This window comes from Dermacentor silvarum, chromosome 5 (assembly GCF_013339745.2).
Source record: "Dermacentor silvarum isolate Dsil-2018 chromosome 5, BIME_Dsil_1.4, whole genome shotgun sequence".
In the NCBI taxonomy this organism is placed as follows: Eukaryota; Metazoa; Arthropoda; class Arachnida; order Ixodida; family Ixodidae; genus Dermacentor; species Dermacentor silvarum.
The window spans coordinates 37,727,229-37,753,928 of record NC_051158.1 but is presented as its reverse complement, the minus strand read 5'-3'; the positions used below and the strand labels follow the sequence as shown (position 1 = coordinate 37,753,928).

General features: G+C 45.9%; 1 long non-coding RNA gene across 1 annotated transcript; it reads left to right on the top strand.

Annotated features, from left to right (window-relative positions):
• Positions 1-54: 54 nt before the first annotated feature.
• LOC125945614 (uncharacterized) lies at positions 55-6,827 on the top strand. The gene is made up of 3 exons (XR_007467076.1): positions 55-162; positions 2,608-2,714; positions 6,758-6,827. It is a non-coding gene; the product is annotated as an uncharacterized LOC125945614 (long non-coding RNA).
• Positions 6,828-26,700: the final 19,873 nt, after the last annotated feature.

Here is a 26,700-nt window from a genome sequence, read left to right as displayed (position 1 = left end):
AACAAAATACTTCTTTAGAAACACTGAAATTAAAGAAAGAAAGGCGGGTGCACACAAAGAAATCACCACGACATGAGCGTCGAATCTTCAAGCCAGAACGAAACGACGTAGGAATTTTTCTTTTCAACCACGGTTACCTTTTTACTTCTGTGTCTTCAAAAGGTACGTCATTATATATATATATATATATATATATATATATATATATATATATATATTATTTTAGGATTAATTTGAATAGTGATGGCAAGTGAGAACATTCATAACAAGAATGCAGCCGATTCAACGTGCCCTGTTGGAATCTATATAAGGTGAAGCTTTCCGTAAATGCATAAGTAGAGCTGAAATACGTGTATGAGTTAATTCAATGTGGGTGCAAAAGGGAAAGCGCACGCATTATTCTTGTTGGCGAAAAATGCAGTGCGCCATTGAGTGCAACCAGCGTTATAGGGTTTGAAAGAGGCAAGCTTGCTTTCTTCGCCGTTTGTTTGGGGCACCCGACCTCCCCTTGCAGGCTCAGATGCGACCGTCCACGTGGTTGCCAGGGGGCGCAACGCATGCACAACGTGTAAAGTCCCTATATAAGAAAAGTACCGCCATCTACTCTTTCCTCCGCCGCCTCCTCTCCTAAAGCGCTTGCTTTTTTCTTTACGTTTTGCTTGCGAAAGCCAAGTCGACGGTGGCGCACCTAGAAAGTCCGCGTTGAAGCTTTCAGGCCGGGCGCGCGCCGCCGCCGCCGCCGCCGGCGACTGTGGCTGCGCAGAGGACTTTCAACATGGCTCTGAGGCGGAAAAAAAGAAAATATAAAGAAGTGAAAAGCGCGCGCTATCATCGTCCAATCGGAGATACGGGAGAGAGAGAAGCGGCGTTTATCAAAAGATGGCGGTACTTTTCTTAACTAGGGACTTTAACAACGTGAGGCCATGTCCTCCGGCACACTCTCTCCCGTCTCACCCCGTGTCTCCGCGTCAGGTGGCGTTGGTCACGGCCGCCTCTCCTTCTCCACCAGTGGCCAACAACCCGCATGCGCAGGCCGGCTTCAGCCATCTATCTTCCACTGCTGAGGGCGAAGTAGTGTGAGCCTGCGCTCCTAAACGGCGCTGCCATCCCGCAGCTGAAGCCACAACAACAGAGAAGCTTGAGAGATCAAAATTTTGCATAGAAACTTTTACTGGAACAAAGCAGCAGAAAATGTCCCTAAAAATTTGGAGGACGCTCAAGCTTCGCCTTTAAGAGTGGAACGTGATAGCACCCAAAGATCACTGGCTGCTTATCAGGCTTTTTTTCTCGTATATTCAAACTACAATCCAACGCTATCACTTCTGTAGGTGTGGCTAAGTCGTAAATTACGATTTTTCTGACGGATTTGCTTTGAGAAATTTAATGTTCTTCACTAACGCCTTCACCAAGTGCAGGGCCGGCCCAGTCGGGGTGGTTCGGGATGATTATTTTTGCCGACACCGACGCCAACGCCGGATTTTCCGTGACACGGGGTCCTGAACACTATCGCGTTAAAACATAGCTAATAACATGAAGAACCCGAAGAAATCCCAATGAAATCCAAATGCAGCTAATCACAAACCTCCGTCAAAAGAGCAAGGCATTGCTGACTAATGCCATAGAGAAAGTGATTAGAACGAAGAACATTCTGGTTGGAAGGCGTGAAAGCACGATGAACCTCATATACAAAGGCAAAGGTGATAAGCGATAAAGATAAAACGAGTTCGTACAGGATAGTTACAGTAAAGTCGGTGACATACGGGGTGCTTCAGCGGACACTTTCAAATTTTTTTAAGATGGCCTGTGGCAGATAGAACAATTCTTGTTCATGAGCGGTTAACAAATTTGGAATGACGAAGATAGTGCGATCACGGCGGAATCACGACAACAGTGTGAAACTGCATCATCGATTTATTAACAAAAATTCGCTGATTAAGTTTTTAGCTAATTAATTACCTTATGGCCCACTTTGCAATTTACAATATCTACCCGTGGAGGTAGGAAGGCGGATCCGCTTGGAAAGAATTCTCAGGATGACACCTAGTTTTAGATAATAATTCCCGAACTTTGCGGGAAAATGCATTGGCACTTCCAGTTACTTTAATGCTTCAGTGCATAAATCGACGTTTTTTCTAAACTCCATTACGACGCAAAGTCTAAAGCTCTACTACAGTCTGTTCAAGTGTATGGATATAGCAAAACGTTTCAATACAGTTCGGGGATTGCGGACGAGTTGCACCGAATATAGCGGAGAATGTAAGAAATCTATTCAAGACATCTGACAATGCCTCGCAATATCCGGCGCAACTCCTTCGCTATACCCGACTATATTCAAACGCTTGACTATATCCAGACTTAGTTGTATACTCCACGTTATACCCGACGCATGTCTCTGGATATGGCGGGCCGGCTGTTTTCTGAGCGGGCTCCACTCTGTACACAATGCGCCTGCGCCTGCTCGAACTGACCATTTTTGAACTCTCCTGCACAGCTTTGTTGTAAAACAATTTCATCCTGTCTCTAAAGGCCTTCCATTTATTACTCTAAGACTAAATAAATGACATAAAAACTAAAGTAGGCCACAATTTTTTTCTCTCTCTCTTTCAGCGTTTCTTCAGGCATGATTAAGAGACTGATTTGCGTGGCACTTGTATTTGCGTGCACAACGTACGCCAATGCCACATCCGACAAAGAACCATCAGAGTGCGAACGAGGTTGGTATATGAAAGTGAAGCCTTCAGTTCATTGGTATAGTACTATAATACGTGGCATCCCATTACAAATATAGGTGACCGTGTAAATGGCGTTGTTCCTTAGATTGGGAAAATACAGCGCAGTGGTTAACGATCCTGAGCTTGCCCGTCCAGCATCCTCTTTTCATCACTGCAGCGCCCCTCCTGCCATGATGTTGCGAACAGACCGAGGACGCTGGGCGTTCCTCGTTCTGTTGTATGACGGTTGTATGACGACAGCGTGATTACAACAGAACGATGAAGACGGAATTGCGATGATGGGACGACGAAGGCCGTTGGACGACAACGGCTTGACCTAATCAGGATGACGTTTCTGAAATAATGACGATTGTAAAAGGACAGCGCAACAACGACGACGTGATGAGGACGGGATGGCGACGTTGTGTGACGACGAAGACGTGACGGCAGTCGGTTAACAAATTTGGAATGACGATCATGGAACGGCCACGGCGGGATCACGGCAACAGTATGACAACGAATGCCCGACGAACACTGTATGACGGCGACGTAATGACAACGTTGGCATGGCAACGTTGTGAGGACATTTGAGTGACGACGATGGCATCGCCGCCATAGGAACGACCACGACGGTGTGAAAGCGAATGCACGACCACCACTGTATGACGACGACGTAATGACGAGGACGGCACGACAACGATTATGAGGAAATGTGATGGGCAACGAGTGTATGACGATGATCGCGTGACCACGACGCGGCCTGAAGAGAGTTCGGATGACGAAGCTGCTAGTGACGGCGATACGACGACCTGACGGCATCGCGACAGTAACAACGAATTCCAAACGACTGTTGTTTGAAGACAATGGTGTGACGACGACGTAGTGACGAGACCCGGATGACGAAGGTGGAAGGAGGACGATGCAACGACCACAACGGCATCACGACCTCGAGCACACATGTCTAGTGGCCCATGCTCTTGGCAACTTGGGCCACTGGGTCGGCACAAAGGCTCGATAGATAGATAGATAGATAGATAGATAGATAGATAGATAGATAGATAGATAGGATATAGATATAGATAGACAGATATAGATAGATAGATAGATAGATAGATAGATAGATAGATAGATAGATAGATAGATAGATAGATAGATAGATAGATAGATAGATAGATAGATAGATAGATAGATAGATAGATAGATAGGCAGGCTCAAAACGCCGGAAGTAACCAGAAATGGTAATCGCAATTAAAAGGAGAAAATACCCTGAGGTATTTGTTGCGATTGCTACTATATGGACACTCCTGGCCATTGTCGCCGTCAGCAGGTTCCGTATAGAGTCCGATTGCGATAAAATCGCGCCCGGCGTGGCGTACACTGTGGGTGCGAGCAGAAGCGTGCGAAGGTGAACCAAGAACCACGGTGGCTTGATGAGCGCCGTTTTACCGCGCGGCTAGTGCTGGAGGTCGGGTAATCTCAAGTGTCAGAGACGCGTTGAAGCAAGAGGAAGCACGAAACGTTCGCTCCTCTAAGCAGGCGCTCTTCCTCACGCCAGCGCTGTAACAGCGAGTGCTCGCGGTCATCGAGCGAGATCTGCTCATGTTTTCTGTACGCGCGTGACACCATTCTTGGCAATTTTATTAGTAAGCGATTGTTTACTGTCAATATTTATTTACACTGCGAATAAAACTACAAACTTTGCACCGTGTGTTCATCTCAAGCTTTGCTATCGCTATCAATACTTCGTTTTCGTTTGAACATGCGAATTTTTTGCCCAGTCTTGACTTCCTGCTTACTTGCAGCGTCCCCCTGTCCAATTCTTCTTTCTCCTTCCTTAGAACATAAAATACCACGACAGTAAAGACACTCAGCTTTTTAAATGCGAAGCATTTATTTACCTAGTCATGCCACGGTCAGAGTGAGGTCGTGCTCAAGGACGCGGATATCGTGTTGATGACATTCTGCCTCTGAACAATGTGGGCCGATGCCGGATATAGTGCAGTCTAAAAATGTGAATATTTTGCGAATTATGGCAGCCCGATTGGCCAGTACTGGACTTATTGCAAACATACACCCGATACAGTGCGAAATAAGGCGGTCCGCGGTGGCAGATAATGCACGTGAGCGACGACGTGAGTTCCATCACCAACATGCCATCGTTCTGTCGTCATTTCATGAACTTCATGATATTATGATCATTGTTTTGTCGCCATGTCGTCGTTTTCCGGCTGTTTTTATTCGGTTGCTTTTACTGCGCTGTCGTATCGTTATCATAGTATCGTCATCGATCCCACGTTCGTCATGTAGTCGTCATCACAACATCGTCGTCATATACCATCGTTGCCACTCCGGCCACTGTCGTCATCTCATGGTTGTCCCGCCTCTTCATCACGAGAAGACAGCCTCGTTCTTAAGTGTTCTATGCGGCACTCGCTCGAGCTCTTTCGAACGAAGCGGCAAGATATATAACCTGGCTAACCAGTTCCCCCTGTTAGATGCAGGAAGTGTTTGGGGTCACCCCTAAACACCACGAACCGAATGCCCACTAGCCGACGTGGTGGTTTCAACGACCACGTGTTCACCAGAGAAGTCAGTGTAGCGACCTGCAAATACGGCTCGTACTTCAGTACGCATACGACGCTACCATCAAACTGTGCCTAAGGACTTTAATGCGGCTACTATACTGCGTCTGAAAAAGCGTCTAAGAAAGCACTCAAGAATAGCACTTAAGAATTAGAAAGTTCTCGCACACGTTTGCGTCGTGTTTAGCTTTAAAAAATGATTTGCATAACATAGATAATCGTCAAGGATGGTCTCTGCCTTATTTCCTGGCCCAGCTTATACTTCCTGTGTCCTTGCAGCTCCCTCTTTCTATTCCCCCTTTCCCTTACCCCTAGTGTAGGGTAGCAAACCGGACGCTCGTCTGGCTGACCTGCCTGCCTTTTCTCTCCTGTTCTCTCTCTTTCTCTTCCTACCTTTTTTTCTTTCCTTTTTCTTCAGAATAAGAATATTTCGAAATCCCACGCGCTGTACGAATCGGTATAAGCAATACTTCTATTGGAGTTTGCGAAAAAACTTTGTTCCTGTTTAACGACCATTTCCAAGTACAGAGAAGGCGGACACATTTTCACCGGATATGCCTAGCTCAACACATGCGGATTCCGCGCACATGTCGAAGGAATGATGACGATTTCATGACGGCGTCGGTACGACGACGACTGTGTCCCTGACGAATGAAGACAAAATGGGATGAGTACACTGGAATGACGACGATCAAACGACCACGACTGCATGACGACCATTGCACGACGATAATACCGTAAAGACGACGGCAAGACGATCCCTGAAGGACTACCGACAGGACGAGCACACTTGAACGAGTATATGTCCGCTTGACGACGTCACAATGACGACGATGAAATGACGATGATGGATTTACCACGATGGTGTGACAATAATGGGATGACATTAATGATAATACAGAATACTGGTTATTTTGAAACTTCCAAGTCAGTTTATCAGTTCACACACCTCACAGAACCAAGAGATTGAGTTTTACATAAATTTCATAAATTACCTACGCCAAATACAAAAAAAAAAGCAGTCGGACTCGCTCCAAGCGACGGCCATCAACATTATTTTGGTTCTGCCCAGGTGCGTGGCACTCGCTCATTTTTTAAATTTTGGCACAAGTTACGGGGGACATCCGGTATAATGTGCCGCATGAAAAACAAGGTATCATGACAGGAGAGACCCTAGGCTTTCTTATTCAGCTAAGAGTTATTGCATCCTGACAATTGTCCCTCCTGTCCTGCTCAGTTTTTTTTATTTCTAAGAAGAAAAAAAAAAACTGACGGGATGGATGCTGGGATTTTTTTTCTCCAGAATCCTCCTTGCACCCTTCTTGTCCTATTCGAAATTTTTATGCTTCTCTTTTCGTCCCCTACGCAATGAAAATGTCACAGATGTCTAATTTGAAATCCAACTAGCCCAGCTTTGTCGTTTGTGTACTGCTTTCTATTCACGTTTACGCGTTTTCTATGCAGTGATGAAGGCAGCCCATACCTGCTCAGACGAGTCCCCTTACCACCTACCAGAAGGGTTTTTCGATAGGGTGAGCAAACATAATGCATCGTTATTCTACCTCGAATGTTCGCTGATGACACAGCACGAGTTTATTCGCTTCTTGCCGGACGCACTCCGCACCTGGATCTCGTTGAAGAATATTCGAGTTTTAATTTTGCGTCGTTCGTTATACGTGATAAGTCAGGCCTTCTGGGGAAGCGTGACATGTTGTGCCACTGCCCAACCAACGCCTCTAAACGACGTGGTCTGCGCCCTAGTCTCAGCCGCACACCTCTAGTATGCATAATGTCATACCAGTAAATGCAGTGTGGTGTTGTGCACAACTCGGTGTGGTGCAACGGATTTCAAGGTATTATATATATATATATATATATATATATATATATATATATATATATATATATATATATATATATATAATATATATAGTGTATTGGAAATTAAGCTTTATGGTTTTCTTAAAATTAGGCTCTGGGAGGCACGCGAAGAGCACCCGTGCAAATAAGTCATGTGGCCAGGGGGGGGGGGGGGCACAAACAGAGATGATAAGTATCGCTGTCATCAGCCCAATTAACTAAAATTGAATAATTAAGTTTTGTTGACTGCAGTATAAGTAAGCATGTTTGTATTGGAAACTTAGAGGCACTCGTGTTACTACACAGCATCACTTGGAAGAATTCTTCTAGCGTGTCTGTGCTCCGAGATATCCGACTCCAAATTTTAATTGTCGTTCGCATCATTGCGCATGCAAGAAAGTTAGGATCGGCGCAAAGCTCGTCCCTGATGTGGCGTGGCTGTTGCGTGCGGCGGGATCTGACAGCGGGGTCTGACAACGGGGCGGAAGCATTGACAAAGGTTTTAACTGTCCCCCTTGCCCTCTCGGCTGGCAAAATAAAAAAATCGAGAAACCCGGAACCGCTGTCGTAACACGCGACCGCGCAGCCTGTAACGATGGCGGCAGCTGCCATGCCGAGATAATGAGGCGAGCGGCGGAGCCGGAGGGCAGTGCGCATGCGTAATGGTGACCAGACGAGCGGGCATGGTCCTTGCCTGGGCTACGCAAATAAAGGGACGGCAGATTTCCAAGTATTGTAAGTTTTATTGAAATCAAGAGCAACAACTGCACCATCAACAGTATAAACTGTTTTAGCTATGCTAACGAATATTTCATACTGGCGCTTTAAGTTTGGTGTGGTCATGCAGAAATCTCATGAAAACACTTGACCCATCAAGATGTCATTGCCCCAAAAAATCTTCAAAATGCCTCCCTTCCACAGCAACACAAAGCACGAACCGCTCTCGCGTCGACTCGATAACTCTGCGCAGTACTTCTGGACGGATGCTCGCGCAGGCAGATATCCTGTGCTTCATATCATTGACATTACTGGGCTCTGTTGCATAAACTCGACCTTTAACGTAGCCCCAAAGAAAAAAGTCTAGCGGAGAAAGGTCAGGGGATCTCGGTGGCCAAAACATCGCTGCTGCACGCCCGATCCACAGTCGTGGAAAACATGTCTCCAACCAGCTCTTTGCCGTGGTGGAGAAATGTGGTGGTGCTCCGTCGCACTGGAACCACACTTGGCGCAGGTCATTCAGGGAAAGATTGGAGACAAAGCCGTCGACGACAACACCTAATCTTTATTCCGTACATCTTTCCGTTCAAGTTGTCCTCAAAAAAAGTAAGGTCCAATGATCCTGTGCCCGAGTATATGCCGCACCACACATTCGCACTCCAGCGAACTTGATGCTTGTGCTGCCGCAGCCAGTGTGGATTTACTTCTGACCAATAATGCGCGTTGTGAATATTCACTGTGCCATTGCGGCAAAACCGAGCTCTATCTGTCCAAATTATTCTGTGTAACAAGTCTTTTTCTTCGTCAATTTTGATCATGCCCCAATTGCTGAAGTCAACCAGCCTTTCGACGTATGCCTCACTTAGGTCCTGGTGAAGGTAAACATGGTAGGGATGGAACTTATGCTTTCTTAGCACATTTGAGACTGTTCCAACGTTGCGACCGCACTGATCGGCAATCTATCGGATGCAGAGTTCTGGCATCGAGGTTACGCATGCGACAACGTCGATTTCAAGGTCTTCATCGACGATTGTCTTCCTGGTCTGTCTCGGATAATGTACTCACCCTGTTGTGCGAAAGTGCCGAAACACGTTTATGAACGTAGGTCTAGTTGGAAGGGGACAATATGGGTGGCGAGTCGAGTATAGCCGCATTGCCAATGAAGCGTTGCATTCATCTCAGCCATTGCAAATACCACGTCTATTTTTTATTCGGTAGAATACCACGTTCCCCCAGAAGAAGCCATATTAGCACGAAGGGACTCCACGTGGATATTCTTAGTTATCCTTCCCTACAGAGGCACCGCTATTCCAGAAGCACTCTAGTAGATGACAGTGAAGCTAACGCGTTCACAAGATGATGTCCCCCGGTGCGATCTCGGGTAATATAAAGATGTGGAGAAAAATTACCTATTGTTATCGCGTATAACACGCCCATGCGTTCTGCGTACGGCACACCGCGCTGTCATATCTTGATTTCGCCCGCCGAGAGGGAAAGGGAAAAAGTTATCATCTTTGCCGATGCCTCCGCCCTGCTGTCAGACTAAACGCCGCACGCAACAGCCGCCTCACATCAGGGAGGAGCTTTGCGCCGATCCTCACTCTCTTGCAAGCGTAATCAGGCGAACGACAATTAAAATTTGGAGTCGGATATCTCGGAGCGCAGACACGCTAGAAGAATTATTCCAAATGGAACTGTGCAGAAATACGACTGTCTCTAACTTTTTAATGAAGATGTGCACCTACTGCCCTCAATAAAAAGTGAACTATTTAATTTTAGTTAATTGAGCTGGTGACAGCGGTAATTATCCTCTCACTTTGTGTCCCCCTGGCCACTTATTTGCACAGGTGGTCTTCGCGTGCCTCCCAGCGCCTAATTTTAAGAAAACCATAAAGCTTAATTTTGAACACCTGGTATATTGACCTCAGAAAGGTGCGACGTAATGCTGTCGCATTTCCCTCGCATTTACCGCTAAATCGTAGATAGATAGATAGATAGATAGATAAATAGATAGATAGATAATAGATAAATAGATAGATAGATAGATAGATAGATAGATAGATAGATAGATAGATAGATAGATAGATAGATAGATCCAAAACGGCTGAAGTATGCAAAGAATGCTAATCGCATTAAAAGCACAAGAAACTGTGCCTAGTAACACGGCAGCAGGACCCGACGAAATCCGCGTATACACTTAATCAAACAGTCGATTTTATGCGTGGTTGACCCCATTTGTGCTCTTCCATCCATCCCCTTCCTCCTGCGCAGGGTAGCCAACCAAAACTGCCTTTATCAGTTAACCTCTTTAGCCTCTCTTGGCGTCTTTTCTCCCTAAACTGCTCTTTCTGTCCCGCGCAAAATGCAGGTCGAAAGCCCATGGTTCGTCGATAAGGCTTCGAGATGCATCGATGAAAACACCCCCTTCAGCGATGCACTTATTGGGTGTAACAGCGAGGTTGCGGTAAGTTTTACTTCCTGCTTGTAAGTCGGGATCTCGCCTCCTCAGGGGCCTGTAGGATTTTGATTTCATTGATTCTTTTGTTTTCAGTATGCCAGTACATGAGCTTGGTAAACCGAGGGAAAGCAGGCTAAACGCGTCCCAAACATCTGACGTAGGCCCACCCTCCCATAAAAAAATAACAGAAAAAAAAGAAAGACCGCTTTGGCAATAGTTATGCACTTTACAATAAAACATAAAAGACACAGCAGCAGTATATGATAAGACAAATACATCAACAGACAAGAATGTACAAAGTGCAAGCAATGAAAAAAAAGAAATACAATACACAGCATTCACCATTTACTGAACAATTTATGTACGCTTCTTTTAATAGCAAGCATCTGACGTATTATACATTGATCATTTTAATATTTCTGGGTATGAATTCAACGTGTGTGGCATTTGGCATGTTATGGACAGCGGTATTAAGTATGGATTACGGAGAGAGAGAGAGAGAGAAAACATTTATTGTTCATGAGGTGGGGCGACTTCCTCGTAGGGCGGATGAATTACGGAAGCATACTGCATGCGCAGAGCGTGTTTAGATCGACTTGTAACGGAAATTCCGGAGCCATGCTCGAGCATTAAAAAAAGAAGAAAAAAAACGTTATAGCTGACCGATCACTATACGTAAGGAGACACAATCCATTCAATCATATTCACGCTCCCTTGCGTAAAATTATACAAGTTATTAGACTGTGAAGGACTAAGGGTGAAGGTCAACGGTGAATATCTTATAACCTACGCTTCGCCGATGACAGTTTCCTGTTCAGCAACGCTGATGATGAATTGCAACAAATGATCGAAGACCTTCGCCGAGAAAGTGTAAAAGCTGTACTAGAATCCCTAGCCTCAGGCTCGGAATCCCAAAATCAAGAAGGGTAAAGTAGGTAAAGAAAGGTGCCTCAGATGGGCTGGCCTACGTCTCGATGGGTGGGCCTATCTTCGTCAAAGGCGGCCTTGTTATTCTCGGCAAGTTAGTTTTAGCAGATTAGTAGGGGAACGTCACGTACAATGGTTGTCAGCGGAGGCTGGCTGTAAAGCAAGAAACTGAAAAGAAAATGAGCGTTGTCGATCTACGCTTCAAGGCGTGGTTTCTAATACGAGGGGAAAAGCACGGGACAGTGGGAATGCGGCAGGAAAAAGAAAAGAATAAAAGGGACAGTCAAAGCCAGCATTAGATAACAGCTGTTCGATTCGTGGACCGAACCAATATTAATGAGATAATCAACTATACTTATTTTTAATACGGCTGGTCTGGCTCGCTGTCATAACGTCGGATTAAAATTAGTTATAAGCACGAATTCCGGGTTTGCTCAGATACCGCTTAAGCAACTTATAAAACGTGCTTGTTCTGCAATATTTCCGAACGTCTCCTCATGCGGCTACTTTGTTGACGACAGAGGCCTAGAAGACATTGTCAGACATTTTTCTCATTGTTTGCCCTGTTGCTCTTTGATTTGCTAGATGACGATCGCGGCGCATTGTATTAGGGCGGAAATGTTCGACATGGTGGTAAGTATTGTTTCTAAAACTCGTTTTAATTACGGCCTGCACGCTTTGTGCCTCTGTCTGTGTGTGTGTGTGCGTGCACGTTCTATTCTTTTCTTTTTTTTCACGGTGACAGTGGTAATGCACCCAAGCCTAAATTGAAGTCTCTCCATTAAGGCCGCTTCGAGCATGTGGCATAAAACCTATAAAGCGGAAAGCGCTATGACGGCATAGCTTATATATTAAAGCAGGTCATCCAAATCTCTGATCCTATAGGAACCTTCTCAAAAGTTAACCATAGACGCAAAGATGAAGTGTGGAATACCTAGTGGATATGCTAAGCATTTTTTTGGTGGTTGTCTAGCACCAGAATGCAGAGGGAGAGAGGAATATGAGAGGGAAAGACATGAAAGTTAGCCCGTGTAACCACCAGCCGACTAACCAGTGCCCAGGAAAGGATGCAAATGGAATCAAAATAGGGAAATGTTTCATGATGAGAAAGGCAGAGAGGTTCACTGGGGGCACATATTCCAAAAGCGGGTTACTCACCACTTGGGGAAGGGCAATAGGAAACGAAAGAAGGACAAGACGGGTAACAAAGGGTATTAAGGACAGCATAAGGTCTGGTACGATGGACTTGAGCACCACAATACCGAAACCAGAAAGAGATGTCATTTTTCTGGCAGTGGAAAAACGCTAAATGGATCAACGCTAAGTATAGTGGAAATATTCGCACTAAATCTTTGCGAGGAAATTTGGGCTCACAGAAGAGCCCAAACGAAGCTCACAGCTTCGTTCATTCTGGCCTCCTCGCCTTCAATATAAACAGGGAGGTGTTAGGGATGCATGCTAAGGTTATGAATTCATGAGCAAAAGAGCTGTTCAAAGTGTTTTATGGTAACAACGATTCGAAATATCTGTTCGAGGTAGGTAAATCCCAAAGCGTAGTTGTATTAAAGTAGTATCTAGTTACCATTAGTAAAGTGTAACTATACGTATACTATAAATTATTATCGTAGTATTATCATATTTAGTGGTAAGTTGTCACACAAAGAAATCTGGAATGCCATCATCTGGTCTGAAGGAATTTGCGCTCTCACATGTCTCTGTACATTACTATACTTAACAGTGCATGTCTACGCTAATGAAACGACGTCCTCAGTTACCTCCCTGGCGGCTGTCGTCTTCTATTCGTATATTTGTCTATTCATCGAAACTTCAAGAATGACCACAAGACACGGCTGACGGCTGCGAGGACTACTGCCAATGGCTAGCAGTTCGTCACTTCTCTCAAGAAGCTCCTCAGACGTGCACTGTCTTTTGCGCCACAAAAAAAAAAAAAAAAAAGGAGGGGGGGGGGGGGGTGTAACGGAACATCCCTGCACGAGACTTATCCAAGATATGCGTAGATTCGGCCGGCTTCTGCTGTTGTTGCGGCTGTTTCGTACACGTGTTGTTGGAAGAGTAATGTTGGTGTGTGTGTGTGTGTGCAATTAAAGACAACGTATAATATATAGGGCTTCTCACGTAACTTGAGCCAAATATAAAGTTTTGCAAATACCACATAGCAGGACAGAACCAAGGTAGTATTGTTTGCCGTCGCTTGGAGATAGGTGATTTTTGCATCCCCCCTATTTAGATAATTAGCCATAATTATTCAACTTCCGAAATAATGTATTTATATAAAAGTGTTAGCAAGAAAATGGTAGAGCAAAATCAAAAACTCCCACAGCTTTCTGTTGTTCAGTATGTGCTGCAGAAAAGTGTTTTTCCAGGCATGAAATAAGCCTTTGACAACGAAGACCACTCCCTAAATTGACTTAGCCCACCCCCATGTTTGGCCCAATTTGAAAATTGAGCTGATCCACGTTCAAAACCGACCTTGCTCATTCACAAAATTGACTTGCCCACCCCCAACATTTGGATGGCCTATCCCCAAATTTGAGTCTGCCCAATTCGAAAATTAAGTTGACCCACATTCAAAACCAACCTGGCCCACCAAGGAGGTTTCTAAAACCTCCTTGGCCAGCTGCCAAATAGACTTGGCCTCCCCCCAAATGCCTTCGGCCAATTAAAAAATTGCTGACACACGTTCAACACCGACCTGATCCACTCCCAAATCTGACTTGGCCCACCCCCAAAGTTGACTTCACCCAATACGAAATTGGCCCAAGTTTAAAACTGACCTGGTCCACTACCAACATTGACTTGACCCACCACCAAAATTTGGTGGCCCAGACCCAAAACTGAGCTTGCCCTATTCGAAAGCTAAGTTGACCCACGTTCAAAGTCAACCTGGCCCACTCCCAAAATTGACTTGGCCCACTCCCAAAGTTGACTTCGCCCAATTCGACAATTGAGTTGACCCAAGTTCAAAACTGACCTGGCCGACTCCAAAAATTTACTTAGAGCACCCCCAAATTGACTTTGCCCAATTCGAGAAGTGAGTTGACCCACGTTCAAAACCGACCTGGCCCATTGCCAAAATTGACGTGGCTTACCCCCAAAATTTGAGTGACCCACCCTCAAAACTGACTTTGCCCAATTCGAGCCAAGTGAAAAGTATCGCGCATAAGGGTCAGAGTACTTTCCCATTCAATGCATATAAGGAGGCTTAAGCGCCCCTGTAACTTTCCCGACTGAAAATGTTGTAGCTGCGCGAGTTACTCGATACGTACGGTAATATGACGATTATTATTGTGGCTAATATGCAGACCTTGCAAATTAAACTACGTGTCGAGTGCAATACAATTGTTTTCGTTAATATTTTTACAGGGCATCCATAAACCTGTGAATAGCAGTATTTCAATTTCGCTGTGATAGGACCGATGAAATTTACTAGCAGCCAAGCCAAGCGCACCCATATTTCAAACGTGGGTGCATGTCTCGGTGGGTAGCTCACTGCAACGGCTCACTGTGCATGGTTAGGCTTGTGCAGGGCCGAGTTCCCTATCCGCGTAGTATCATCATATATTCTAGAGGTTCGTCTATTTAATCAGTTTTTTTTACTCTTTTGGCGCGGCATAGGATAGAGTTACCAAGTGCAAATAACTTATTACAGCGTGCTTAGCGACGAGCTGCTAATCCACTCTCTGTCGTGCAGAGAAATGGACGACATTTGTCTCCTCCAACCGGGAGCCAGCGCCAGGCCGCAACTTACACGAGCTCGATTTTCTGGAAGTGGACACTATGGACAGCGAACGTGTTTTACCGCTTGTTTCGGTTTTGAAAGATGGACTTCCCTGACCTTATATCGACTCCTCTCATTCCCGAAGGCGTGATTAGCACTCAGCGTGCCCACGTTCCAGGCAACGAGGCGCTCGAATGAAACTTCGCCTCCTGGCCTTTCAGAACCGCTTGTGCGAGCTTCAGCTCTTGTTTAACAGGCACAACTCAGTGCTATCAAGCACGCTGTCAACAGTGCTAGCACACATCGAGCCCTATACTTCGACCATCTGCTGGCTGACCTGAAAACGCAACAGTGGTTAAACTCGATCGCCCTCGAGAACTTCTCTGAGGTGAGTCGGACTGGTATAACTCCTTCGGGCGCAAATGATGGTGGACTGTCGATAAATGGACCTAATTTAGGCCACTTCATTCGAAGGCACTCGACACTCTAAGAGGAAAGACATATAAAGAAGATGTTGGTATGTGCAGTTCCTAATGAGTCACCAGAATTAGAGATTATTGTGCAGTCAGTATAAATTTGCTTTTCTACGTAATGCTGAACGGCTCGAAGTAGATACACAAGTTAAGCGTTAAGAGAAATGAAAAGTTATTCTGTCGGACGCGGCACGTCTGACGCCGCATATAGTACCCGGATCACACGGGCAAACAATCGAAATCGAGCGTAATCTGGATCGAAATTCTTGGTCAAGATTCGCTCCTTTGCGCTAATTGCTGGGTGGAGCCACTCACGATCGAGAAATTGGTAGTGGCCTCCGAAGAATGGTTGCCTGTGGCAATACGAAGCACATTGAGGTGAAAGAAAGACGCATTGAGCATGTAGGGGGCTGAATTTCAGCCGAACGTCAACGCACGTTGCCTTTTATTTGCCGCCACTGGACATAACAGGCAAAAAACAAATGACATACCCAAACGTGCACACCATGCCTGAAAGAGATAAGTTCAGCTTATTTTCCTTAGCCTCCCTCTGAGAAGTCCATTACGTTGTTTTCACCCTGTCTGTTAGTCACTTTAAGGCGTCAGAAAAGACGTGCGTTACAAGGTACAATACTGGGCCAGGGTCGGCCCGGATTTGGAATATCTCCGGGATCGGCCCGCATTTTCTGGCCACGGATGGACGGAGCGACCTTCCGGTCCTATTCGCCATATAATGCTACGCATTAAATGTTTAGGCAGAGTCAGTGACATCTAATGCTTTGCATTACGTATGCCCAGTGGCCCAAGTTCACTTCAAAGCGGTTGTCTGAAGAATGGCACATACACCGAGAGTCCTGGATCACATACTCGGTGGGACATACCCTTGTGACACATATATCCAGTACAGCAGATACCCAGTTGCCCTAGTGGAACGTACCCAAATCTGCGTCAAAGCGATTCATTGAAGAGCAGCACACACCCAGTGGGCACAGTGGCTCATCAGCCAAAATGCTAAACTGTCCTAGCTTCGGCATTGGCCCATAAAAACAGACGCATACCGGTCAAATTCATTGTTACAGTTAACTTGGTTGAATTCGTCAAGTATGCTTCTCATTAAAACCGCACTACAGTTTACTGACTGTGCTTAGACCATGAGTTTCCTTGCTCACGAAGCCGCCGTACTTTACGAGTCCGCCTCGCGAAATTGGCCCCGGAGAACATTTCGATGGGTTCCTGGACCCTGCGGTGTTAAGGGAAATGAGCTCGCCGACCCAGAGACAAAGTTGTTCCGCCATAATTTTAATTCCATTTCAAGGCCATTTGGCAGGACATATGCTAATGCTATGTAGCACAACATCATACGTGTCACTAAGGCAAGTTACTTACCTCCTTTACTCTGATCCGAGTTTCGCCTCAGGACGACTCCGAACGACCAAAGAAATCTCGCAAGCGTTTTGCTTTGATTAAGACTTGACGTGGTTTTTGCCCAGTACTATCTCCAGCTTATTGGTCGTGCAGACTGTTCAGGCCGTGAGACCTGCATGGTGCCGGAGACTACGCCCCACGTGTTTTGATGCGTGCATGCCGGTGTTCTTGCGAGAAAAATAATCAATGCACGGGAATGTTCGGCAAGCACCGACAGCCGGCCATCCTGAAGTTATTCTTTTGGGTGAATGGCCAAGATGCTCTTCGTGTCAGTCTGTGATGGCCATTGTGTGATTTGTTTAAAAAAGTGCACTTGATATGCGACTTTATTAAACATTTCCAATTTTATTTTACTTATGAGCCTTTATTTTTTTCTCTTATACCAATAAACATAACTTTTACCTTCGTTTCTCTTACAACACCATGGAGTAGGCGGCTAAAGCGAAATACTTCAGGCGGAGCCTGCAGGTTTTCTCTTATAATACTACTCTCTGTGTGTCTCTGTCTTTTCTTTTTTAATATTACAGCCTATACGCTACAAGTACACCGTACTGGTGTATCTCGATGACCTTCTGGTGAGTACCCATCCGGTGTCGTTGTTAGGCAAATTGAGATCTTTTATATATATGATCTTGTAGATCTTCGACAAGCGCAAGGTAAAACTGGCGCTTCGAAGATCACGGAGACCATGTTCGATACCATATGTAGGTCGTTCGTTTTGTATCACCGCAATAGCAACATGGACGAAAAGGAAGGAAAACAACACGGCGCTTCTTTCTTTTGTACGTGTTGCTCTTGCGCTTTTACAAAACGCGCGATGAATCCTAACCAACTCGCCCACCTTGAATGAGCCGCCGACTCCAGCAGGCGACTCGATCAAAGCTTTGAAACCAGCGTCAAGACGCGGCCTGGCGAAGCGTTGACATGTCTAGGCGAAGCAAGGCACACGTGGTTGCTAGGCGACGCGAAGTGACGTCATGGCTAGACGGAGCAGGCGAGCGGTCGCAGCAGCTCGGCGGGGCGGTGCGGAGCGGCGGCGAAGCGAGGGGCAGCCAAGTGGTTGCTAGGCAACGCGCAGTGCCGTCATCACCATGGGCAGTTTCTGGTCTACGCTATATGGGCCAACTTCCGGCTTAAACAGCTCCGCTGTTAAAAAATAGAAAAAAAAAATCACCAGCCCTTCGTCTGTAGAGAAAAGGGGGGTAAGCTATGCTTGTCGTGTGTGCATCTGACCTTCGTTAGGGTAACGTGAAGTACACGACATGTCACGGTAATGAAACATTAACGTTTATTAAATGTATACATCGACGGAAGGGAACGTACAACGTAACGGAAGGAGAAGTTGCACGAAAGGGGAACAAAAGTAGAAGGAAAGTGAACGAAAAGTACCCCGAAAGGGAACGAAAAGTAGTAGGAAAGAGAAGGGAACGTAGTAGGTCAAGTACACAAATGACAAGCTTCGCTTACCCCCATTTTCTCGACAGGGCAAGGAATGGTGATTTTCTTTCATTCTCTCTCTCTCTTTCTTTCTCTCTTTCTTTTCTCTCTCTTTCTCTCTTACTTTCTCTCTTCCCTTCTTTCTTTCTCTTTCTCTCTTTCCTTCTCTCTTGGCCTATCCTTGGCTTATCCCTCTTAGTGGGTACGAGCCATGATAGAGGTTTACCATCATCATCATCACTGGGGGAAGGCACTCACTACGGTGAGGGGGCCCGTCATAATAGTCTATACAATCTATACACCATTATGATGGGCCACCTCACTGTATAGTTGCTAAACTCAGGGGGCCTCTTTTTTATTCCATCTCATGTTGCGTGCACCGAGTTTCGCTAGTCAGTGGTTGGTCCGTCTATCCTGGAGCGCACAGTAACAACTACCCACGCGTCATTATTCATTGGTTTTCTGCCGCAAAGCGGCATCTACTTAATGCCCCCTCCCTTCCCCCTGGGCTACCCAATGGGTCGTTTCGCTCCCCTTGGAAGGAGCCCTGCGTATTATGCGTGGTGGTGAAGCACAGGACAAAAGAACAAGTACGGCAGAGTCAAAGAAGGAGAATAATAATGCGGCAACGTTTAAAAACATTGCCACTACGCGATTCGAACCCTACAATCATGAGCCCAACGTTTTTCCGCGGCGCCCTGATGGCACTTCATTTTTCATGGTATTTGTTACAGTAACGTGTCACCCAATAAAGCAATCCCCGTTTGTGGATTGTCATAGAATGGCGGGCACAACGACAGTCACACAGTGAAGAGGCACTGTTCATTTTTTAGGCGGAAATGCTGGTTCCGCTTTATAAGGGTGGCAAGGAAAAGAACCTCCCCAAAATGGGGTACCAGCCCGGTTGAATATCACTTTCATCGTGAACATGTTTTAGGTGCACAGCCATCTGAATGAAAAGCCTCCTTGTAGGTAGTAATGGTTCTGCATTGTGGTCCATTGTACGCGTTTTCCCCAAACGGCATTCGCGTGAGAGAAAAAAACAGGATCAAAAGGTACATTATCATCAGAGGTCGGCAGCAGGTATCGCAGAATATGAGTGTTGATTTCAATCTTTCTTTAGAATCCGTTGAAGGACATGCCAAAGTAGGATGGCGTATTTGCAGCCAATACAACAATGTTAAATTGTCTCTGGCATATCACAAAGACGACAGTTAACAGAAGAGACAAAGATACCCTTTTTCTGTAGCCGCTTTCTTACCGGTAAGGTTTCACTATGAAGTCTATAAAAGAATGTTTTGTAACAAGGGGATGTATACATTTTACGAACTCGCTTTAGTTCATATTAACCTGGACATCGAATGAATAGTGATCGGTAAAGGGGAGAGAGAGAGAGATTCAACTTTAATGATGCCAGCCATTCACGAGGGCGGACGCAGCCTCCCTCCGCCTAGCAGACGGCCGAGATCCCCTGGGTCTCAGCCGCTGCCTCGGCTAGCTGGACGGCCCAGCATGAACCGTAAATCTTTGCACAACACTTTACCTGACAAGGGGTGCGCGTATACGGGGCACAAGTGCAAGTACCACAGTACCAGTTTCCACTGAGTATAAGAGTAGAAAACTGAACTGTCAGGGAACGAACCACCAAGTAAACCTCTTGCATGAACCCACACAAGCACAAACGCGAAGAAACATTTGGAGAAACTGCTGAATCAGGTCAGGCATTAACGAATGTGACCTGCCTGAAACGAGACACCTTCAGCTGCATATAAAATGCACTAAGCCCAGCCCACAAGCACTAATTGGCGTAAATATATTCTTTCTCCCTCATAGGCCCAAAATTCGAATACCATACGAAAGTTGCAAAATTTCGGTGCAAGCATTGAATGTATATGCATGCAGAATGAAAAAAAAATCGCCGATGTGTAACTCTTGTAAACCTATAGTTATTACGAGCGAAAGGTCTGTTTGGCTTCGTTTTGCAAAGACTATGCACACAATGTTTCATTAATGCACGCTTCCGCGCTTGGTAAGCCTTCTCTATAACGACTTCCCTTTATTTAGGTGTTTCAGCCGTCAACTTTGCTTTTGCTTGAGATTTCGCAGCCTGCCGTCTAGCTATATCTACTGGATGATTGAATTCAGCCTGTCGCTTCTGATGAAGCGCACGCACAGACAGCCCAGTTGGCGCGCCATCCGTACGTGGCGAGGCTGAGCAACCAAGCGCCGGCGAAGCAGCCGTTAAACTCTCGCCTAGTCACGTGGTACCGCAGCGGCGAGGCTCCGAGCGAGCGCATCTGCGATGCCTCTCCACAGCGTATTACGTGGCGTGACGTCACACCAGCCACACTTGTGCTCCGGCGGCTCGCGCTCCGGTGGATTAAGGTCATTGCGACGCGATGAATGACCTTGCGAGACATGTCATAGTAGAGCTTTCGCTCTAAAACTCAATACGTTGAAAAATTTTTGTTGCCAAAAACCTATTGAAGGCTTCAGCTCTTCCGAAGTTCTGTTCAAGAATGCGCACCATGATTACACCATTGCGCCGTTACACCATGGCCGGTATTTTGTAGCGATGCCTTTCCGATGCTACTGCCTTTTGGCGCTTTTCGCACTTGGCCAGTGGTCAGAGCGACGGTCCACTCACGTTATCGACGGTATCAGCCGGTCGTGAGCGGTGGATGATAAGACTAGTATGCAATAAAGCATAAGGCATCGCTACAAAATACCGCCCCATGACACCTGTACAATAACGTAAAAGGTTCGCTATTACACAGGTTCTGCATCCGCTCCAGTTACCCCGTCACTATAGTGTTATGGCTATAGTGAATGGCCCCCTCACTATAGTAAGTTTCATGGGAGAATGCTGCGATCGCCATAAATGAATTCAGAGCCGAAGGAATCGCTGAAATACCTTGTCTCATTATTTTTGTTTGTTTATACTTCGTTGTTTTTCCTACGTATGATTTTAAGATTACCGGCCCTATCGATGGCTGAATTGCGCATATTTTACATATAATATAGAAGAAACTGCTAAAACTGTGATCTCTAATGTTAAATGCAACAACAGCGCCAATGAGGTGAGCATTGCGTCGTTCTTTAAATTTGCAGGTGTGCATGGCGGAGGAACTGCAACGGCCACTAGCGTACTTGCAAAGGGCTTTTCAAAACACTAGATTAGCGAACGGTGACCGGACCGCTCCCAGACTCGTGCGCCGCGTCAACGAGTCGACTAAACTCTGGATTGGACGCTTATTGCACATTGTCACTGGACGTGGCCACCGCCGACCTTACAGCGACTCTCTAATAAATCCTTGACTCATTATCGTGGGTCGTGTGCGTTAACTATTGAGATGGCGTGTGTGTTCGTTGATCGCAATGACTTTGTTGAGTCTCTGCGGCTGGCGTAGAGAAGATCGATTGATTGACTGATGGACTTAGCCGTTGATTAAATGACTGGTCTGCTTACTGACATGGCTCATTGAGTTCATGATTGATTGGCAGACTGACTGATTGGTGGAATAATTGATTGGTTAATGGATTGATAGACTTATTGAATATTTATTAAAATATAATTCTTGTAACTTCATTCATTAGTTATTACTAACAGCAACTGCTAGTGAGCAAGAGCGCAGAAGAAATCGGCATGCAATATCATTTTCCGTCGCACAATGTCAATATTCTGTTTTATATTTTCGAGGCCAGGCTGCGAAGGTTACGAATGTAGTGCGTTCATATAAGCCTCACTACACGGCGGTTCATAGTGCGGTTGTTCTACGCGCGAGCGTATATGCCACCACTTTGAAGATTCGCGATGCGGGTGTATGAAGCTAAGCGATAAAAGTTGGCACAGCGCCAAGTGAGGTCAGCAGCGCAGCTATCACGGCGGATGATGATTGAACTTGATAAGGAGGCGAGTGGCGCTGCGGATGACGTCATCGGCGGAGCTGGCGCGGCTGCCAACTCGCACAGGTAGCGCGGCACGGAGCGCATGTCTTCAGCCCCCGACATTTAATCAGTTCAGAGGCACGTAATCAGTTCTGTATCGGCGCTTGGAAAGAACAGTCGGTGCTTCATCGCTGTGAGGCAGTAAGGACGGAGTGGGTCCTTCTCGTGATTACACAGGTGTCGACAGATGGAAAAGAATCCGGATCGGAAGTGGAGGAGGTGGAGGTGTGTAGGTCGGAAGCTGAAGATGAAACAACAGCAGCGGATCCTAGTTTGTGATGTGAAATAACAGTCATTTAATAATGTACTTAATTGTGCTGTGTCAAAGTGGGCTAATCAATAAGAAATAATTAGACAAACATTAATATAAGCAATTAAACAATAAGAAACTAATTAGATAAGGAATGACGGTAAAAATGAGAGAAAGTACGCGTCTCATGCGAAATAACGGTTCACTTCGCAGAACGAGAGTCGTTTTTTAATTGGCGACGCCTCCTACGGAATAACTATTTGGTACGTTCTTGCAAGTGGTGGATTTAAGGTTACGTCAAATCACGTAGTATGTTCTTCCCATTTGTACTTCAAGTAGGCGACATGTTATGTTTCGGTCGCGAGCTCAAGCGGCGTGACGTGGCCGCTGGTCAAGAAAACGTGCCACTCCGCTCGTTCCGTGGTAAACGGGTTCCACTCTGCGACGCCTTCCATGCATTAATTACGTCATGTACTGCGACATTAATGTAGGAGATGTAGGCGGCAATCACACCGGCGACTCACAGGGTTTGTGCGGCCAAGTTGACGGCAAAGCTACTTTTGGAAATGGTCGATTTGGGTCTGAAGGCAACCAGTTGTGGGATGTCGCTTACTGAACGATTGATTTTCGAGCTGCACGACTGGAGTTTCAAAAAGTGCTGGACCGATCAGCGGATCAGGGGCAGGACGTCGGTATACGTTGACTCCTATTTTATGTATCTTGAAAAGCATCTGCGACGGGGACAGAGTCCGCCTTGCGCTGTGTTTTCGTGTCTTAGCTCGCGTTGATGCGAGAGGGCGCACAAAGGTCAATTCGCTCACTGCTGCCGCCGCGCTTCCTCACTCCAGCGTTTTGACAGCACGTTTCCGCGGTCATCGAGTTAGATGTGTTCATGTTTGCTTGTGCGCGCGTGACAACATGCTTGTTAATTTAGTTGGTAACCCTATCTTTACAAGTTTATACGGCCGATAAAGCTACTACCCTTACTTGGTATAGGTCTCCAATTATTTGCTATCGCAATCGATCCTTCGCCTTTCGATCAAAACTCGACTTTTTTTTTCAGTGGCCAGTTACATTTAACTAATTACTTTATTGAAGAGACAAGCCGTATCACAGTCGGTGCAGCTTTGAACGCTTCAATTTGGCGGGTACTGCAGTAGAACAGATGATGTCGTGCTACGCAGCAGTCTCGATAATGAGTATATTCAGGCAGGTTAAAACTTCACCAGATCTTGGCCAAGAGTTTGAACCTGCACTGCTATTGCTCGATAATGATGGCCGATGAGGATATTGATGTCAGGAAGCCACCTGCGGGCGACGTTTCCAGCTTTTCGTTGACCCTACTGGGAGCGCCTTCTTCGAGCCCTAGCAATAATGAAGCGCAGCGTTCCATAGAGTACACTGTGATTACTTATATGCGACTACACTAGATTACTATAATGCATTACTTATATGCGACTAAAGTTTCACCAATGCTTAGATAACAATGCCAGTAAGCGCACCTCTGTTCTGCATATTCCGGAATCACATCCCGATATAAAGCCTGTACATACATCGGCACATAGGTACATAAGTAACACAGAGACCAATTGGCATTGCTCGTGATATAGAATGGCTTCTTCAGTGTTCCTAAATGATATCGTAATTTCAATTGTTCCTTTTTTTTTTTGGGGGGGGGGGGGGGGGGGGTTAAGTGAAGAGTCTAGACCTCTAAACCCCAGCACAAAGTACTGTCAAGCCTCACAGTGTCCTAAATAATTTAATGCAATAGCTTTTCTACAGTCAGTTTCGGTTTCGTTTCTCCTGTTTCATGACGTCACGAGTCCAGACGCAGAAAGTGGACACGTGGGTGCGGGACAATGCGAGGTTTTCACGCTTGCTGCGGCTCGCTCGATCGCCTCTTATACACTGCTATTGGTTGCAAGGGCTGATGTACCACAATAGCAGACGACCGAGCAAAGCGGAGAAAATGTCAGAACGTCACAATGTCCTGCTCCCACGTCGCCACCTTCTGCGTCATGTCGTCACGAGGCGGCAGAAACGAAACCAAAACTTGCTGTAGAAAAGCTATTACGTAAAATAATTAATGGCTCTCCGAAGCTTGCGAGTATTTTTTCTTGAGCTCAGAGGTTAGGGACTTCCAAATAACGAGGATAAATGAGTCAAAAATATTAATAACAAGCCAGTACGCCTTCAGGTTATACTTATATAGACTACCCCATTCTCGGGCACTAGGTCTGTGTCCGTTCTTGCCCAGTCCTCTATAGGATAGCTGTGTGCCACTGCTACATTATGGTAGTTCTTTTTTAATGACGAATCATGGGAAGGTAGGCTACGTCATAGCCGGCGATACAAATATCCCAAATTCGTTACGCGAGAGAAAAGAAAAGAAATTAGGAGATCTTAGAAACCACAATACACACACGAACACAAGCGCACAAAGACTGTTGTAGAAACCTTAAATTAATCACGAGCCAATTCACTCTGTGAAGCTGGATTACCAACGAAACTGTTTAGCACACGACACAGAGGTGACACAGAACTTTAAACAAAGGTGCGGACACATTTATTGTTTTGATAGCTGGTCATCACGACGACAGGTACGCACACGCCTTCTAGTACCACCTGTTATTATTATGTTAATTCCATCATATTCGCGTATAGTTCGGGCTCCCGAGGAGCAACGCGCCAACCAAGAGCGTCGGCAGGAACAGAGACGAGAATGCAATCGTCGCCGGCGGGTGGCAAGCACCACCGACGAAGATCGTGCGCAAAACGCCAAGCGCATGCAGGACGTCGCTCTGCGTAGGCGCGACGCTCTTCGGGAGTCCGGACTATACGCGGCCTCCCCGTCACGACGACAGAAGAAACGTGAAAATCAAAACGGAGAACGGCAACTTGTCTTTCTGGCGTTTTATATACATTGTTTTTTACATGGCGTTTTATATACATTGATTTTCTTAGTGTGAAATTCTGATAGAATGGGTGTCGATATTGCCGTGTACCGATGCCGCATAGGCTCTTTCAGCCAAAAGGTGCTCCATCGGGGAAAAGCGCACTCACGATATCGCAGTGCTGCGACTTTACTCTTGAAGTGCTGTACTCGCGGTAGAATTGTTGTTGCGCTGTTTTGTCTCGCTCAACTTGTAGTGTGTGCTGGTGACGTGGAAACGAACCCAGGACCCGATAAGGTGGACCAGGTTCTTGACGCTTTGAAGGAGGCTAACTTAGCTCGAGATAAATTCCAGAAAGAAATGTCTGCCAAGATTAAAGACATACACACGGGTATCACTGACATCAAGAAAAGGCTTACGAAGGTGGAAACAGCGCTTGGGGAATTTGGAAGTAACACGACTGCTATACCTGATGTCACAGAATCTGTCAGATCCATTAAAAATGAACTTTCGACTTTTTCGAGTAAAAATGGTACTCAAGCAAATTTGGTCCAACTTGTTGATGACATGAATAATAGGATGCGCCGCAAGAACTTGATATTCAAAGGCCTGCCTGAGAAAGAAAAAGAAAGTTACCAGGTATCGGAGTCATTAATTGTTGATTTTTGTAAGAACCATCTGGGCGTCGAAATCAGTGACATAGAGCGGGCTCATCGTGTTGGCCACCGTCGAGAAGGATACAGCCGTCCTCTCATTGTTAAATTCCTTAGTTATAAAACAAAAAGTCAAGTCCTTGACAATGCATTCAGACTAAAAACTTGAAGTCAAGCTTGGTCTGGATTGAAGAAGACCTTTTGCCGCGCGTTCAGTTAGCCCGAAAGAAGCTTCGTGACTACGCGCGCGAGAAACGTGGCCCAAACGAGAAAATGAGGATGAATTTCGATACGCTTGTTCTAGGCAACAGGCGTTACCGGATATGATGATGTCACTGACAGTGTCTTCACGATACCTCCAGAAAAGCGAACACCCTGACAACTTAATCGTCCGGAAATAGCTACGCAGGCGCCCAACTGCTCGATAATCTATGCCAATTTCCGCAGTATTATACACAAGCAAGACCATCTGGATGATTTTGTTCATACGTATTCTGCTGATATCATTATCGGCACAGAAACGTGGCTAACTCCAGACATTGATACCGGTGAACTTCTTATATCTAACAGGTTTTCCGTGTTCCGCAAAGATAGACTCTGCGGGAAGGGAGGTGGTGTACTGATCG